Source organism: Agelaius tricolor, unplaced genomic scaffold (assembly GCF_023055355.1).
Source record: "Agelaius tricolor isolate 1412-34295 unplaced genomic scaffold, bAgeTri1.0.p SCAF_15, whole genome shotgun sequence".
Classification (NCBI taxonomy): domain Eukaryota; kingdom Metazoa; phylum Chordata; class Aves; order Passeriformes; family Icteridae; genus Agelaius; species Agelaius tricolor.
Window position 1 is genome coordinate 6,267,726 of NW_027269275.1, and position 15,386 is coordinate 6,283,111.

The window sequence follows — 15,386 nt, forward strand, 5'->3', positions numbered from 1 at the left end:
AAGATAACATCTCCCTTTTTTTTTCCCCCTCCTGCTTTATTTTATTTTATTTTATGTGTGATTTGCCCTCTCAGAGCAAGGGGAAACAATCTTGCCCATCTTCTTGTAAAAGCATGATGAATCTTTTGAATATGCGAATGTAAGATCTGTTGTTCAAGATGTCATGTTTCTCCCTCTGTTGTTAGCTGGGAGACAACACGGAATACCCTGATTTACCTGTGTAATCCCAGTGTGTCTCAGGTGCCAGGACTTGCTGTAGAGATCAGCATGTCTCCTGTCAGAAATGGTTGGAGTGAGACAGGGACGGCACGACCACTGGGCGCAAAAAGCTGCAGAGGTCAGGTTTCAAGGACAGCCAGTGTGGCAGTGATGTGGCAGTGACAAGTTGTCAAGCGAGCAAATATGAAAGCGGGGCTGGGAGGGAGGGAGAAGGAACAAAATCTTGTCATTCCTGATGAAATATTCAGCTTTGCAGGTAGCACCGGGCTGAACGGGTTGCGCTCGCAAGTTTGGGGGTTGCTTGCAGTGGAGAGGGGTCCCGGGGTTGTGAGGGCTCCGTGCTGCCCTGAGGGCTCTCCACAAGAGATGCCCAGCACAAATCACCTGCTTTAAATTATTGATAAATATTGCACTCCTCTTTATAGGAGTAGCTACATCAGGCTTGGGTCAGACACCTTTTAGAGCCCTAAACTGCTGGTAAGTCATCCATGTAGATCCTTGAGTGATTATGGATTGCTGTGTCATAGAGAAATTTGGAAAGGAAACTGTAACAGTGATGCCAGTTCTGAATGATCATAAATAATCATCGTTAACAACTCTGCTGTGTAGTTTTGTTGGTTTGTTTTCAGACACTTTTATTTTGAATTTTTCATACTGTGTTGAGTTGAAACACTTCTGTTTGTGCTTCTGTGTATTCCACAGTACATGAGGTAATAGCATCGTTCATTTGTCCCTGAAACAGACTGCAGTAATATGGTGACTTTTATCTCCTGGAATATTTGCAGAATTCTTGATACCAGTTTTCTTAATGGTAATAGCTTGTCACTACATGCACATTATTCCTTGGATCAGGAAGACTTTCCCCAGCCTACATATGTGTACATGCACACTAATCCTGCATGTGTATGAAGAATAAATGTTAATTTAAGCTTGATTAGTGTAATCTCATTAAGAATAAATACTACAAGAATGTCATGATTCCCAGTGAAGTCCTTGAAGAGCTTGCTGTAATATGAGAAAAAATGGTGTATTTCTCTGCTGCAAGTATGCTTGCATGTTCTGCTATGCGGGATTTAGCAATTTAGCAATCATAGTTCTTTTTGTCAATGTGCACAATTGTTCTTAAATTAGTAAACACAATCCAGTGCTTTATTGTGGATATACATGGAAAAATGCTTTAAATATGTCTTGTGTATTAAATTTCTTCAGGGTCTATTTTAACTGCCATCAGTTACTTTTTAAGTTTTACTTTTCATTTCTTTACATGAGGGATCTGCTGCATATTGACAACTAGTGATGCTGGAGGGAGGAATAGAAAGTTCTCTTTGCTATCCTACTGTCTTCTTCCTATGAAAAACAATTATTTTTTAATTCATCTGCAGCTGCTTAGGTTATAGTGGTGGTAGTGGAGGGGTAGAAGGAATGAAAACATCCCAAATCCATAGTCAATAAGTCAGTATTTAAAAATGGATAAATATTACTTTTTAGCCTTACAGAAATAGGCTTAGTTGCTTGAGAACATAGATGGAAAGAAAAATTCCTGTGGCAAAATGGTCTTGGAATAAAAAAAGAGAAAACAAATTTAGCTGAAAACAAAGCTATGAAAATGTTTAATGATTCAATGTGGGTTTGTCTCCTGCGTGAGCAATACAGCTGCAGAATAACCGTAGGAGTTTAAATACCAAACCAGACACCAGAAAAGTGACAGGAGTCAGTGCAGAGTGAAGGAGGGGAGGGTTTTTCAGCTGGGAGCTCCTGCACCCGAGGGCTGGGCAGCACCAGCATCTTTGCCCCAGCAGAGCTCCACCAGCGGCGCTGGCAGCCAAAGCGCGCACGGGGGCCGTGGCAGGGGATGCTCGGAGCTGCAGCCTGGCTCTCACACTGCCATGTGCCCTCACTCCCTGCTGCTGCTTACTGCAGGTGATAGCACAAGGATATCAAAGACTTCTCAGTCAGCCTCCCTCTCCAGAGCGCTGTGGCTTTCAAGTAAAACAACAACAACCAAAAAAAGAAAAGCGAAAGAGGTTTTTGAGGTGGACTAAAGCAAAAGACCCCAAATGATAAATGCTGAAATCCAGCAGAGAAGTTGTTTCAATATTGATAATCTGGGTATGTGAGGTGTTCTTTTCTCAGCATCAAGTTGGCATCTGAAGTGCTTGTAAAAGAGAATTTGGACTCTGATTTTTAAAACGCAGATTTTTAGGGTTTTTTTTCACTTGTAAAGTTTCCTTGGAAATGTGAAGTCTTGCTTCCTATTAATGGAAGACCTTTTTGGTTACAACATTATGAAATATAAAATTTTTCATTCCTTTCATTTCTAGAAAAGGAGGAATTGGGAAGGACCCACACCTCTTCCTACAGAGGACTGCTCCTACCCCTTTGTACCCCCTCTATTTCATTGATTGTTTGGGCACCCTGTAGGAAGGTGTACATTTGTGTATATTCCTTAAAAATTGTGAGAACTAAATCTTAATTAAGACTTACACATGTACTAAATGACCACTTAATTTTTGCTGTAATAAGGGCTGAAATTGATTTTAAAATATTTTTTATTTATTTGACGTTCAGTGCCTTTACACACTCCCATTATCTACTAGGGGGTGTGGTATAGTCTCTGGTCTTGTCTGAGAGTTAATAGGCTTCCAGTTTTGTTAGTTTGGCTCTTGCAGAGGAATAATTGAGCACCTGCAGTTCCAGACACTCGTTCCTGGTGGGTCTTGCTGTCGCCCATCCTCACCTTGTGAAGAGTCTCTCACAAGCCTCTTTTTCTATGAATAAGTGATAAAGTGCCAGTCAGTGCTGTCTTTGGGGCCACTTTGGAATTCAGCTTTCTGAAAGGTGGCTGGTAAGGGATATTTTCATTCATATGGGAATGAAAAATTGCTGCAGCAATCTCATGTGTATTTCTCCTGTGCCTGATGCAAGCAAAAATACTGGGAGAGACAGAAAACTCTGCTTGTCTGTAGCCTATTTACTTTTCTGTTTTTAGAAATCATGGATGTTTTGCAACCTTGTGAGTTTTACCTGAGAGAACTTACAAATCCTACCAGGTGTCTGTGTGCATTGCACAGTGACTGCTCTGACATTTCTGTGGAGAGGCACAGCAGTGATTGTTTTGTGCAATATCCCTAATTTCCTTATTTTAAGGCTCTGACTTGGTCAAGTATTTAAGCACATGCTCATTTACTTATGGCTCTTTTGCTTCACATCAATGAGTTTGTTTTGGGTTGTTTTTTTTTGTTTGTTTGTTTGGGTTTTTTGGTGGCTTTTTTTTTTTTTACATGGCTAAGAAATCAGATGCCTCTAAAAATCTAAATATAGGTCTGTAGGGAATTTGGCAAAACTGACATTTCACCAAATCCTGTTATTGCTCAGCTCTTGTTTGAGTCATGTCTCACAGCAAAAAGACACCTTGTAGGTAATGTGTGTCCTGGCTTGCCAAGCTGCTTAAAAAATCTCTCATTGTCTGCACTGTAACATTCAGTAGTGTGTATTACTAATAGAATAAAATGAAAAATGTATTTCTTTAACACTGTCATCTCTCTCTCTGACATGCATCTTGAGATGATTTGCAAATGCTCAGTTGTGTAAGTGGCTTACAGAGGAAAATCAGTTAGCCTCTAATGTTATGCTGATGCATGGCCAGTTCCTTGAACCCATTAATGAACTAATCTCTGATACTCTAGTAAATGGTGTTCTTGCATTTGGATACTGCACATTTTGTTTCAGGTAAAATCAACGTTTAAAAAAAATAAAATAAATGGATCATGGGCCTTATCCTACCTTTTTATCATATGTCCTTTGAGAGAAATTGGGAAGTTTTCTAGCCAAAGCTAAAATGTTGTTGTATCTTTTTCTTTTATTCTGTGCAAGATTAGTAAAATCTTCACTTTGCTTTTGGCTAACCACTGAGCTAAATAGCAACCTCTACACACAGAACAATCTTCTAAAACAATATACCAGGACACTTGTATTAAGCACAAAGTAATTTTTCTTTATTTCCCTTTCTATCATCACTGATTATGAAAATAGTTTTGTGTAAGTACAGATTCTCTCTCCCTTATAATCAGCTACCTCCTGCCCGATTCCTTAATTAATGACATAATTCAGTGTTCTGGACATCACAATCACTTCCAGGGTTGTGAAATATGATCAGAGCTGCCTGGAATGTGTGTAGTGAGCCCCCCAAGCAAGGGTCGTGCCTCTGTTGTGTTTTCCTATCCACAGAAAAAAATATGCTCTCAATCTGGATGATTTTCATCTTTAGATTAAAGAATGAACAATTGAAAACCTCCAGAGAGAGAGAGAGAATAAGTATAAAACTTCCTAGAGACAGCAAAAGCTCTGGTAATCTTCCTTCTTAAGCTGTCTCAGAAGTCTGAGTGCCTGGCAGTGCTGCCCACCATGGGACAGAGGTGGGCAATCAAATCTGTGTCACTTGTCTCAATTTTGGGGTTTTTTGTCTTTTTTTTTTTTTTTAATTTTGGAATCTGACAGGTCAGGACTGAGAAGTTCCAGTGTATTTCACTTTGTAGTGTAAACCATTTATCAGCAGTTCTGTCTGTCAGTGTTTAACCCCAGGTCAGCACCACCAACTGCTCACTCCCTGCAGAGCTGTGGCACAGGGAGAGGAGCAGAACAGGAAAATTGAGAACTCCTGGGCTGAGGTAAAGACAGTGTAAAGGCTAAAATAAAAGCCATACACACAAGCAAAGCAAGGATTTCATGCTCTAGGTGCCATGGGCAGCAGGCAGGTGTTGAGCCTTCTCCAGGAAATCTGGGCTCCATCCCACACAGCAGGGGCTTGGGAAGGCAAACACAAACCCTTCCATGCTGTCCCCTCTCTCTGTCACCTCCTCACCCTGCATGTCCAGCATGGAGGTGGGGCTCAATCATCTTAGAGGTCTTTTCCAACCTAGATGGTTTGATATGATGTGAAATACACCTTGGGGCAGCTGTCCCAGCTGCGTCCCCTCCCAATTCCTGCTCCACCCCAGCCCACTCAGTGCTTTGGACATGGCCTTGCCACTGTGTGAGCCCTGCCCAGGGCTGGCATCGTGAAATCATCTCTGTATTTTCAACAGTTTTCAGCACAAATCCAAACCACAGCCCCACAGGAGCTATGAAGAGAATTAACTCTGTCCCAGCCAAAACCAGCACAATTTTGGCTTGTTTGTTCAGACATCAGGGACAGGAAAGAGAGAGTAGTTTGTGCTTCACTCCACAGGTATTGACAGCCAGCTGGAAGATCTGGGGGGTGTGTGTGGGGGGAAATCCAAATCCTAAAGTCATTCAGTATTTCAGTGGAGTTTATCTAAACCACATCTATTTTCTAGAGTGTGTTTTTCCTGCTAGTCTGTAGAGATGTTTCCAGTAGAGTTCCTGAATAATTTCCAGTGCTCCCCTAAAATTCCCCCAATCTGTTCTGTAGGTCTGCACCTTTCAGTCTCTGTCATATGGTGCCCTTGTTTCATTGGTGGTTGAGTGTGTAAATTCACGTATTTCCTCAGTGAAAAACCACCACAAACCTCCTGAGATTTTGCTCTGTGAGTGCCAAGGTGCTCTGCATACTATCTGAGTTTCTTTTCCTTGGGACATGCAAAATGTACAGCTCAGGTTTAAGCTGCCTCTGGTCTAGGTAAATCTTTTCACTAGCTTCCTGTATTGATGAATTTGCTGTAGTGTCTGTTCACAAATCTAGCTGAAAATGCACAAATTTTATTACAATCTGCCATAATTCCCCTGATCTTAATGTTTATTTTGATGAAGATGTAAAGGTGAATGACACTAAACACCTCTCAGGTAAAGTGCAGTCAGTTTGGAGATATGTGGCATTGACTAACTTAAATTGTTAGTAAGCCTGGGGAATTCCTTAGAAAATAGCTGTTTAGCACTTTGCCAAATGTTTAGGTTCTCTTTCTTTCTTTTTTTTTTTTCTTTTTTTAAATTTTCTCAGAGTTACTGTATTGGCTTTTCAACCTGGATGTCCCTAATTTAACATAACTGGTGAGAACAGAGAGTGAGCAAGATTTCATACAAGTCAATGGGAAGCTTGCAAACTTCCTTTTTTCCTTTCTTGAAATAGAAATGCACACCCCACTGGGGTGGGGTTTTTATTTCTGAGAGGGGAAAAGAAGACTTATGGTGAATGGGTTCTCTCCATGCTGGAAAAAAATATTGGCAATATTTCACACACTTCTTAAATATATAAGAAGTATGTGAAGTACTAGATCTATGAATACTTTAATAATATATATATATTAATATCCTCTGTCTATATAAATTGGGGATTTTCCCTTTCTATCTACTCCTTTATTTTTTTGTCTACCTCAAGTCCCTGAACAGGTTTAGTTAATCACTGCTTATATCAATATGTAATTCAGATACGGTGGTTGCAAGTTTTGATTCCCATTTCTTTTGAGTTGCTTGATGAGAACCAAGCAGCTGGGGAATGGTTCTGATAAAATTATACATCCAAAGTAGTGCAGGCAATGGAAATATTAATGAACATGATTGTTTTGACACATAAGAATTAGAGCATGTTTAAATATTATACATAGTGTATGAACTGCTGGCACAAAATTAGAAACGTGAGATTTTTTTTGTCTAGCAAATATAGTTCAGCTTTAAGATCTTCTCAGACTTAAAGAAGTCAGTTTACTTAAGTCAGCTTTTGGGCCTTTTTAAGTCTCTGTATTTCAGATTAAATGCAGTCAAAGAGACTGCACATAAGGGTGGTTTGGTGAACTCCAAAACTTGGTGTTTCAATTCTAAAAACCAGGTTAATCCACTCTAATTTACTCTATGTTCCATCTTTATGTTTATAAAATGGAATTTACTGTTGCTTTTTTGCAGTGTTAAAACTTACATTTGATAAATTCTATACTTCTGGCATAATTTATACTTTTTGTTCTTTTGACCAATTTTTTTTTAAATGAAAATAACAGTAGAAATACAATGCATTTGTCTGGTGTCCTAAAATAAAATTCAAAATTTACAGGGTTATAAAACCATGGGTTAGAAAAGATTTAGAGGATCTTGAGCCAGGGCTATTTTCAGATGTTTGCATTGGGGTGCGTGGGATTTGCAGGATGTTTTATGCTAAGAGCTTTTCAAAGTGTTTGTTTAGTAATACTGTCTGTTGTGGTTTTTTCATGTTTTACAAACTGTCCTTGTTTAAATGGCAAGATATGATCCCAAAATGTTAATGGCCAAATGTGTCCTAGAAAGTATTAAAATATTCAGCTGTGATGGGAACAGTCAGTAGGCTGATCTTTTTACATTTGGGCTTCATTTTGGAATTCTGTTTCTTAGCTTTATTAATGGAGGCTTTTGGGATTTTTGAAAAGGATAATAGAGTTTGAGATATGGAAATGTGTGCTGGAAGGTTTGTTTTTTTAGTATGAAACTAAATATGTCTTAAAGGATAACTTTGTTTAAATTACTGAAATTATGAATAGTATATACTTGACCTGCTTTTAAAATTACTTGTATTTCTTTATAATATAATGTAATTCATGCAGCTAATGTGTCCTCGTTTTGAAAATTGAAAAATCAAGTGTGTTCATCAGCCAGTTCACACTTCCTTCCTTAAGCATCTCTATGGAGAAGTGCCATCCTGGTATACTGATCATTCTGGGATCAGACTGAGTGAATTCACTGATTAGAGCTCTGTGAATTCCTGGTTCACTCAGATCTCTGAATGACAATGCAGTCTAGTTAGTAGAGATAAAAGTTTCAAGTAGAAAGGGGTCAAATAAACAAGGATGAAAGTGCAATATAGGAATTTAAATTTCTTAAAGAACATTATGATTTTTTCCACTTTTATTAAAGTAAATAGAAATGGTTAATCAAGTATCTATTCCAAAACCCATTGACTTTAAGCAACAGAGTTTCCCCGTGTTCTGTGTCAAAGTACAGGCAACCTTTATTCTAGTGGTTATCCTGCATGCAAGCTCTAGTTTCAAATGCTGCACAGCCTAGGGCAGCTCTGTCAGGGTTACACAGAGCTTTTGTGTGGTCTCTGGATTTGCCTCTTGGGCTGCTGCCTCTCAAGCCAGGTATCTGACATTCTGCTCAATAATTTGGAGAATTTGCACAGCCAGTAGTTCAGATGCTTTCTACTGGTTTGTTTGATTGCCTAGATGATTATTCAACCTTTAATAACTTGATCAGCAAGGAATTGTCTTTGGAACCTTTTAAAGAGTCTGAAATTCAGCTTTCTTTGGCAGAATTTCTCAAATGTTGTGGGGAAAAAACCATTTTTCTTACAAGACATGACCACTGAAAGTTCCTTATTGAGTGCTGGACAGTGACAAGTGGATGAGCCCAGGCCCAAAATATCTCTGTAAAATACTTTGGAATATCTTTTAGAATTAATCTTTTAATCTTCTCTTTTCCTTCATAAATGCATGCTTTGTCAGGTGAAGTTTACCAGTTAATTCCACTAGAGGATGACTTATGTGCTTAATTAAGTCTCTGGATTATATCTCAGACTACACTCAATCTGTGTAGCAGATGCATGTCCTGAATTCTGGTCCTCATCAGGAGTTCCAAAGAGAACTTGGTTGTTCAACTCCATAGCTTCAGCTTGCAGGAGGAAAGGCTGAGGAAGGTGAGATGATCTTGGTTTTCATTGTAGGACAGATACTTACAGAGTATCTGGGTGCAGGTATTAACACTTGTACTTATTGTGCAGGGATAAATAGTTTTGCAGCTCTCTCAGGTTCCTGCTGTTTACTTGAGCTGGATCCTTGCCTGGTTCTGTTTTCTGTTTTAACCAACTGCACTGGGCAGGGGAGCAGTGAGGAGACCTGCAGAGATCAGCTGAACCTGACAGAATCTGGGAATAAAACTGGCTTCCTGCAGAGGGTGCAGCCTGCAGGTGAGACTGTGACCCTGCAGAGGGTGCAGCCTGCAGGTGAGGCTGTGACCCTGCAGAGGGTGCAGCCTGCAGGTGAGGCTGTGCAGAAGATGCAATTTTCAGGTGTGACTGTGACCCTGCAGAAGGTGCAGCCTGCAGGTGTGACCGTGGCTGTGCAGAAGGTGCAGCCTGCAGGTGAGGCTGTGCAGAAGATGCAGTTTTCAGGTGTGACTGTGACCCTGCAGAAGGTGCAGCCTGCAGGTGAGGCTGTGCAGAAGATGCAGTTTTCAGGTGTGACTGTGACCCTGCAGAAGGTGCAGCTTTCAGGTGTGACTGTGACCCTGCAGAAGGTGCAGGCTGCAGGTGTGACTCACCTGTAGCCTGGCTTGGGAGAACTGGTTCTTTTCCTCATGTGAGTTCAGAGCTAGGTGAGGACAGAGGAGGTTTCATGGTGTTTAATGCACTGAACACACACACAGGTAATGGCTGTGCCTCAGCAAGAAATCCTGGTAAATCTCTGGATCTGCTCCCTGGTGCCACCCATGGCATGGAGGGAGCTGTTTGGTGCAGGGCCATGAGGCCAGGTCTGTGTGCAGAAAAGAACTTTGCTCCTGAATTTTTGGAAGCTCTTGTTCTGGTATGTTATTCCCATTTCTGAGATAGCTCTAATCTGTTTAGTATCTTGCATTTCTTTGTTTAATGTCATCATGGTGTTCCTGAAATGGTATGAGTTACCCCTTGGAAAAATAAGAAATTCTTATTTCTTGTCTGTAATTAAAAACCCCAAGCCAACAAGACCAATCAAACAAAACCAAAATCCAACAAAAAATCTAAACAGTTACCCAAACACAGAAATACAGTGACTCATTTATATAGAAGTAATATTTTTTTCTTTCTTCTTGATATATTTCTCCCTGTGGCGTGTGTATGTGATACACTGAGGTTTGGGGTGGTTTGTTTTGTTGCTTACATTCAGGATAACTGCAGGCACTGATGCTAAGAGTGAAGCTTGTTTGTTTTTTGTTTACATTCTTCTTATTAAATCTATTGGCTGTTTGTTTTCAGATTGGTTATTTACTGTTTTTCCTAAAATGTTATTTTGATGCTCTTTTTCTCTCTGCTGTTGCTCTTGATGGTTTGGTATTTATTGGAATGCAGGAATCATGGTGAGGATATTGATCTGTGCTGGTCTTTTTTTTCTTTCTTTCACATGGTCATTTAGATTGAGCCATCTGCTTGCCTAATAGTGGGAATGCTGAAGAAAGACATTTTCTTTTCAGCTTACATATGAATTGTACTTTTATGTAGAGGTTATTCATTTGCAAATAAGAAGATTGAACTATGATTTGGTGGCATTATGTATAAAATCATGAAAACTAATGTTCCTCCGAAATATTTTCTTTGATGTTGATTCTTTGTCACTGCTCCACTATGGATTCAAACTGTGGCATATGAAGTGCATCTTTTCTGTAATTGCTGCTGCAAGTGGGCAAGGGAAAGGACCATCTTTATTCTGCTAATTTTCTCACAGTTAATATGAGAAAAAAACTTTGATAAATGCCAAGGGTCTGAAATACTTTGCAAGATGGCTTTGTGTGGCATTGTTTGTTAGGAGAGGGAGGAGGGGATATTTCCTGGAAATCTGCTCCATGCTGAGGGCTCCAGTGAGCCTGCACAGGAATGCAAACAGAGCCCACACACAACCTCTGGGCTCCACCCACTTTAGAAAACTGAAATTTATTTTAAGCAAAATTTATGTAAAATAAATCCTCAACACTTGACAGTCTGAAGCCAATCAAGTATTTTGTGTCCCCTCTGAGTGATGAAGTGGGGAAAACAGCACAGGTAGGAGATGTCATGGTGGATGTGGTTTAGTCTGATCTCCATTTAATTTCTGGTAGCCTGAACAGGTTCCTCTGTGCATTGGTCACAGAAGTGGCCATGGATTGGCACAATGGGGGCTCCAGCAGTTTCTCCAGAGAGGTGCCACAGGCAAGTTTAACATTTATGAAATTGCAGGGGGGAGTAGACAGGGCAGAGGTGGTCCTGCAGGATATTCCTGACTTCTCTAGGCTAAAACATGGGAGTTTGCAGGGTTTCTTGGAGAGTCTGGGGATGGGAAGGCTCTGCTGACATCTGTCTGGAGTAACCCCATTGCCAAGCTCTAGACTCATAATTGTGCTCTCAAGAGGAAAATTTTCCCCTTTGACTGCAGAAGAAACCTGTGCAATCTCCACATGAGATGTGTGAGTTTGGATTGTCAGGAATATCAGTAATGCTGTTAAATGAAATCCTTCAGTAGTTTGAACATTATGGGTAAATCTGGTTCACATTTAGGTTCCACTAAGCTGTGTTTTTCTTACCTGTTTGCTGTCTCATTATTCCCTGGTAAACTCTGTAATTTCTAGCCCAGCACTTGGAACACTCCTTTGCCTGCAGCATGGTTGTCTTAAAATTCAGGTCCTTAAAATTCATGTTCTCTGTCACATCTTAGCCCTCTTGCACGATGTTTCTCAAACTCTAGATTCCTTTCTGATGTCTCCAGTGGAAAAGGGTGGGAAAGCATGTCTGGGATTCCACTTCTGCAAATCCTTCTGCTTGTAGTTACTTCTGCAAGTAATCCCTTTGAAATCAATAGGGAACATTCCCAGTAGTAAAAGTTAAAGAGTCTGAAATGTCTTACACAATAAAGCCTAAGGCTGGGAAACACTGCAGAATGTTGTATGACTTCATTACAAAGTGCATCACCACAAAAAGAAAAAAAAAGAAACCCCATCTTAAGTAACCACTAATGAACTTATGTGAGTGAGACAGTAAATAATTTTGGAAACTATTTGATTTTCTAGTTGTCTTTATTTGAAGTATCAACAGAGGCTTTGTTAAAATCTTAGCTTAAATATTTCAACTTTGAATTAGTTCTTGCTTCAAGAGCACATGAGAAAATCAAGTTTGATCTGTGACATATTCTATGCAATGTTCTCTGCCCTCACTTCCAATCTTCCATGGCCACTTCCCATCCTTTGGTTTTACTTCATTCTCTCCCAACCCTGTTGACAACCAGCTGTTCTGGTGAGTGTGTAGCTGTGATATCTACTAGAATTCTTCTGGGTTTTCTAAAAAAAAAAGAAATATGTAGAAAAGAAGTATTTGACAAGTATATTGTTTTAACCAAATATTGAAGTAAATAAGAGTATTTTGAAAAGCAACTCTGAGTCAGCACTTCAGTAGATTACAGCCTAATCAGCAAGGCCAAATTATGTCTGGAATCACACATGGGAGTAGTTTCTACCAAAATTGACAAATATCTGGAGTTAAGAGTTTGACCTGCTTTTTCACAGCAACAGTACACAGGTCATGTACCTGTTTCTTCTAATGACAAATTTTCAGAGGCCACAAATTTTGGTTTAAATTTTTCTCCTGAGCGTAGAGGAGGCTCTTTATGCTGCCGGAGAAGAAACCATTTCATTATTCATCATGTGAAATCATAAGTGAAAATACAAAAATCTCTTTGCAAATCCTCAGAAGCTGAATAATGACTCAGTGTAAGTGTCCACATGCAGTGAATGGAACCTAAAGTGTGTTGCTGGGAACATCTTTTTGATGAAAAAATACAGGTGGAAATGCTGATTTCTAGCATTTTCTGTGCAACAACCCCCAGTTCATGTTTGAGCCTGCATATTTTCATTTTACAGCTCTGAAGAAAACCAGAGAATTTGTAAAGTATAAAGGAAGAAAGTTCTATTCTGTTTTTAAATAGTCTATAGTTTCTATAATGCCCAGTTGACAGCCCATAGAAATATAATACTATAAAACTGAGGTGACAGGTATGTATGAATGCCACTAAATACAATTTTATAATGAAAATTTTCTCTTATGAAGGTGAAACTTTTAGATCATATTAGAATTCTAAATTTTTTATGCATAGCAATCAAATGACCTCTCCATATTGCCACATAAAGTATAGATTTAAAGTTAAATGATCCAGTCAGTCATTTAGCATCTTCCTAGGCCATCTTTTTCCAGTAACTAGAGTTGTTTACAGATGATTCTGTTGTTTCTGTATTTGTATTACTTACATTTTAAGAATTGAAGAAAGAATGACACTTTTAAACACTGTTTTTAATAGCCTTTGTTTATTTTTAATACGTAGTGTTCCAGGCTCTTGCTCTAATGATTTTTTTCACACTGCATTGATAATTAAATTCATTCATTTTCCTGGCTGCACAATTCTTTTAAAATAAAAAGTTATGGGCAATAATACCTATTATGTTAAAAGTACAGAGGAGAAAAGGGCAGATCCATAGCTTTTAGTACAAGGGGAGCCAATGGAGTTTGCAAGTTACAGGTTTAAATGAAATCAGAAATCTCAAGTCCTTTCTCTCCACTGCAGGATTGGTGAATCCCAAGGATCTGTATTGTTTTTCCCATGCAATAGTGTGTGCTGTGTTTTCCCAGTAAAAAGGAGCTGTGGGTATGTGGTGTGTGATCCATTGCAGGATATTTATTTATTTATAGTAATTTTAGAAATGGTGCTAAGTGTTGGTCCTCTTGGATGACTGGAAACTGTTTGTGTGTTGCTACCCCCTCACATACACATGGTAGCAATAATCTTCACACCTCTTCCACTCCCCCTGCCAGAGTGATTTCATGTCAATACATTGGGGAAAATATTGTGAACATGTGAAATGCTGGGAACAGAAGATGCATATAATGAAAAAATCACCCCATTCTGATCTTATTTATTGGCTTATAAAGCCACTGCAATTTTTATCTGTTTAATGAGATTTTAGATTTTGCAATTTTTAATTTATGCAAAAGGAGTTTACTACTTAATTACTAATAGAGAAGACATTCTTAGCCTCGTATTTATTTTTTTGTCATGTTTACAGAACTCAAGAAGAAAAAACATTATGTCCATTTGGTCAAACACTTACTTTAATTGTATTTTGAAAAAAATCAGTGCAAATGAGTTAAGAATTAAAAAAAAATAAAATACATAATCATCTTATTTTGTAAAATTTACTTTGTGAGCTGGAATATCACCAGTTTTCAAAGGCAATTCACAAAAAGTAATTTTGAACCAGTGATAAATAAAATGCTTGAATGAAAAGTGAGAGAAATCTCAATCAATTTCTAGCTATTGCTTTATTGCTTTTCAGTGCCTGAACTCAGGCCCATGAATTCTTTTGGACTCAGTTTGGTGGAATTTTTTTTATTCTTGCCTACCCCTGGGTACTTGGTCCTTGACAGGTTAGGCATCTCTTCCTCTGAAATAGGTGTTCTCTTTTCTAAGCCCTCCTCTTCTCCTTTGTCTCTTTGCCTTTTGCATTTTATTTGTATTTCTTTTCTTGGTTAATCCTCAGTGTAAGTCAGTCAATTCTAAGGTTAATAGGGCTGCTGCAGCATTGGAGTGGACTCTTGGCAGGGCCCTTGGTGGAGTTTCACCATTAAAAGCTCCTTTAGGGGTTTTCCTTTCCACCAGCTTTCCTGCAGGTGTATGAAAGGAGTGAATGAATGCACAGCCACAGGTGCTCATCCCACTTCCCTCTCCTGTTGGAGAGCTGCTGGTGCAGTTTTGTCCCAGTGCTGTGTTCCATGAGATTTAGGTGTTGACCATTGAGGATGAAAATCTGCTTTGGCTGAAGACTGCTACCCAGCCTCATCCAATTTTATTAAATAAGAGTACAATGTCCCTGTTAGAGAGTAAAGATTTAAATCTTTTATTATTTCAGGAGTTGAAAATGTTTTGTTCCTGTCATTTTTTTTCTTAAAATGTATCTGCTGCCTGTATTACCTGTAGTGATTCTCACCAGGCATCTCAGAGCTTTTCATACCTGCCTGTAATTAGTGTGGATGGTTCTGCCTTGGGTATCCTCAATTCACAAACTTGTTAAGAACAAATGAGTGACTTACAGGAGATCTGAGCAATAATCACTGGTCCCCAAGTTGAATGCCACACGACCTGTACCAGTGTCAAGTGCCAACACTGATGTATTTGAAAAGGCAAAGACTGAGATGCCATCCGAGACACTTGTCCTGTACTAAGGAACAGGATGTTCTCCCCACTGTCTAAGGTCCATCAGAGAGGGAGTCATGAGGGAGTCCTGATGATCTTTTTAACTCACCTGCTTATGTGTGCTGGTATTATGATCTCCTGTCTCAATTATTTCTGCTAGACATGCCTGAGTGTTCTTTCAGAGCTAAAGACAAGGGTGTTACACTGAGCTCCTGCTCGTGTGTTGGTGGAGATAATGAACTCCCAGATGCTGAATCTTTGAGTTTGTCAGAAGTTGTTAGTCAAATC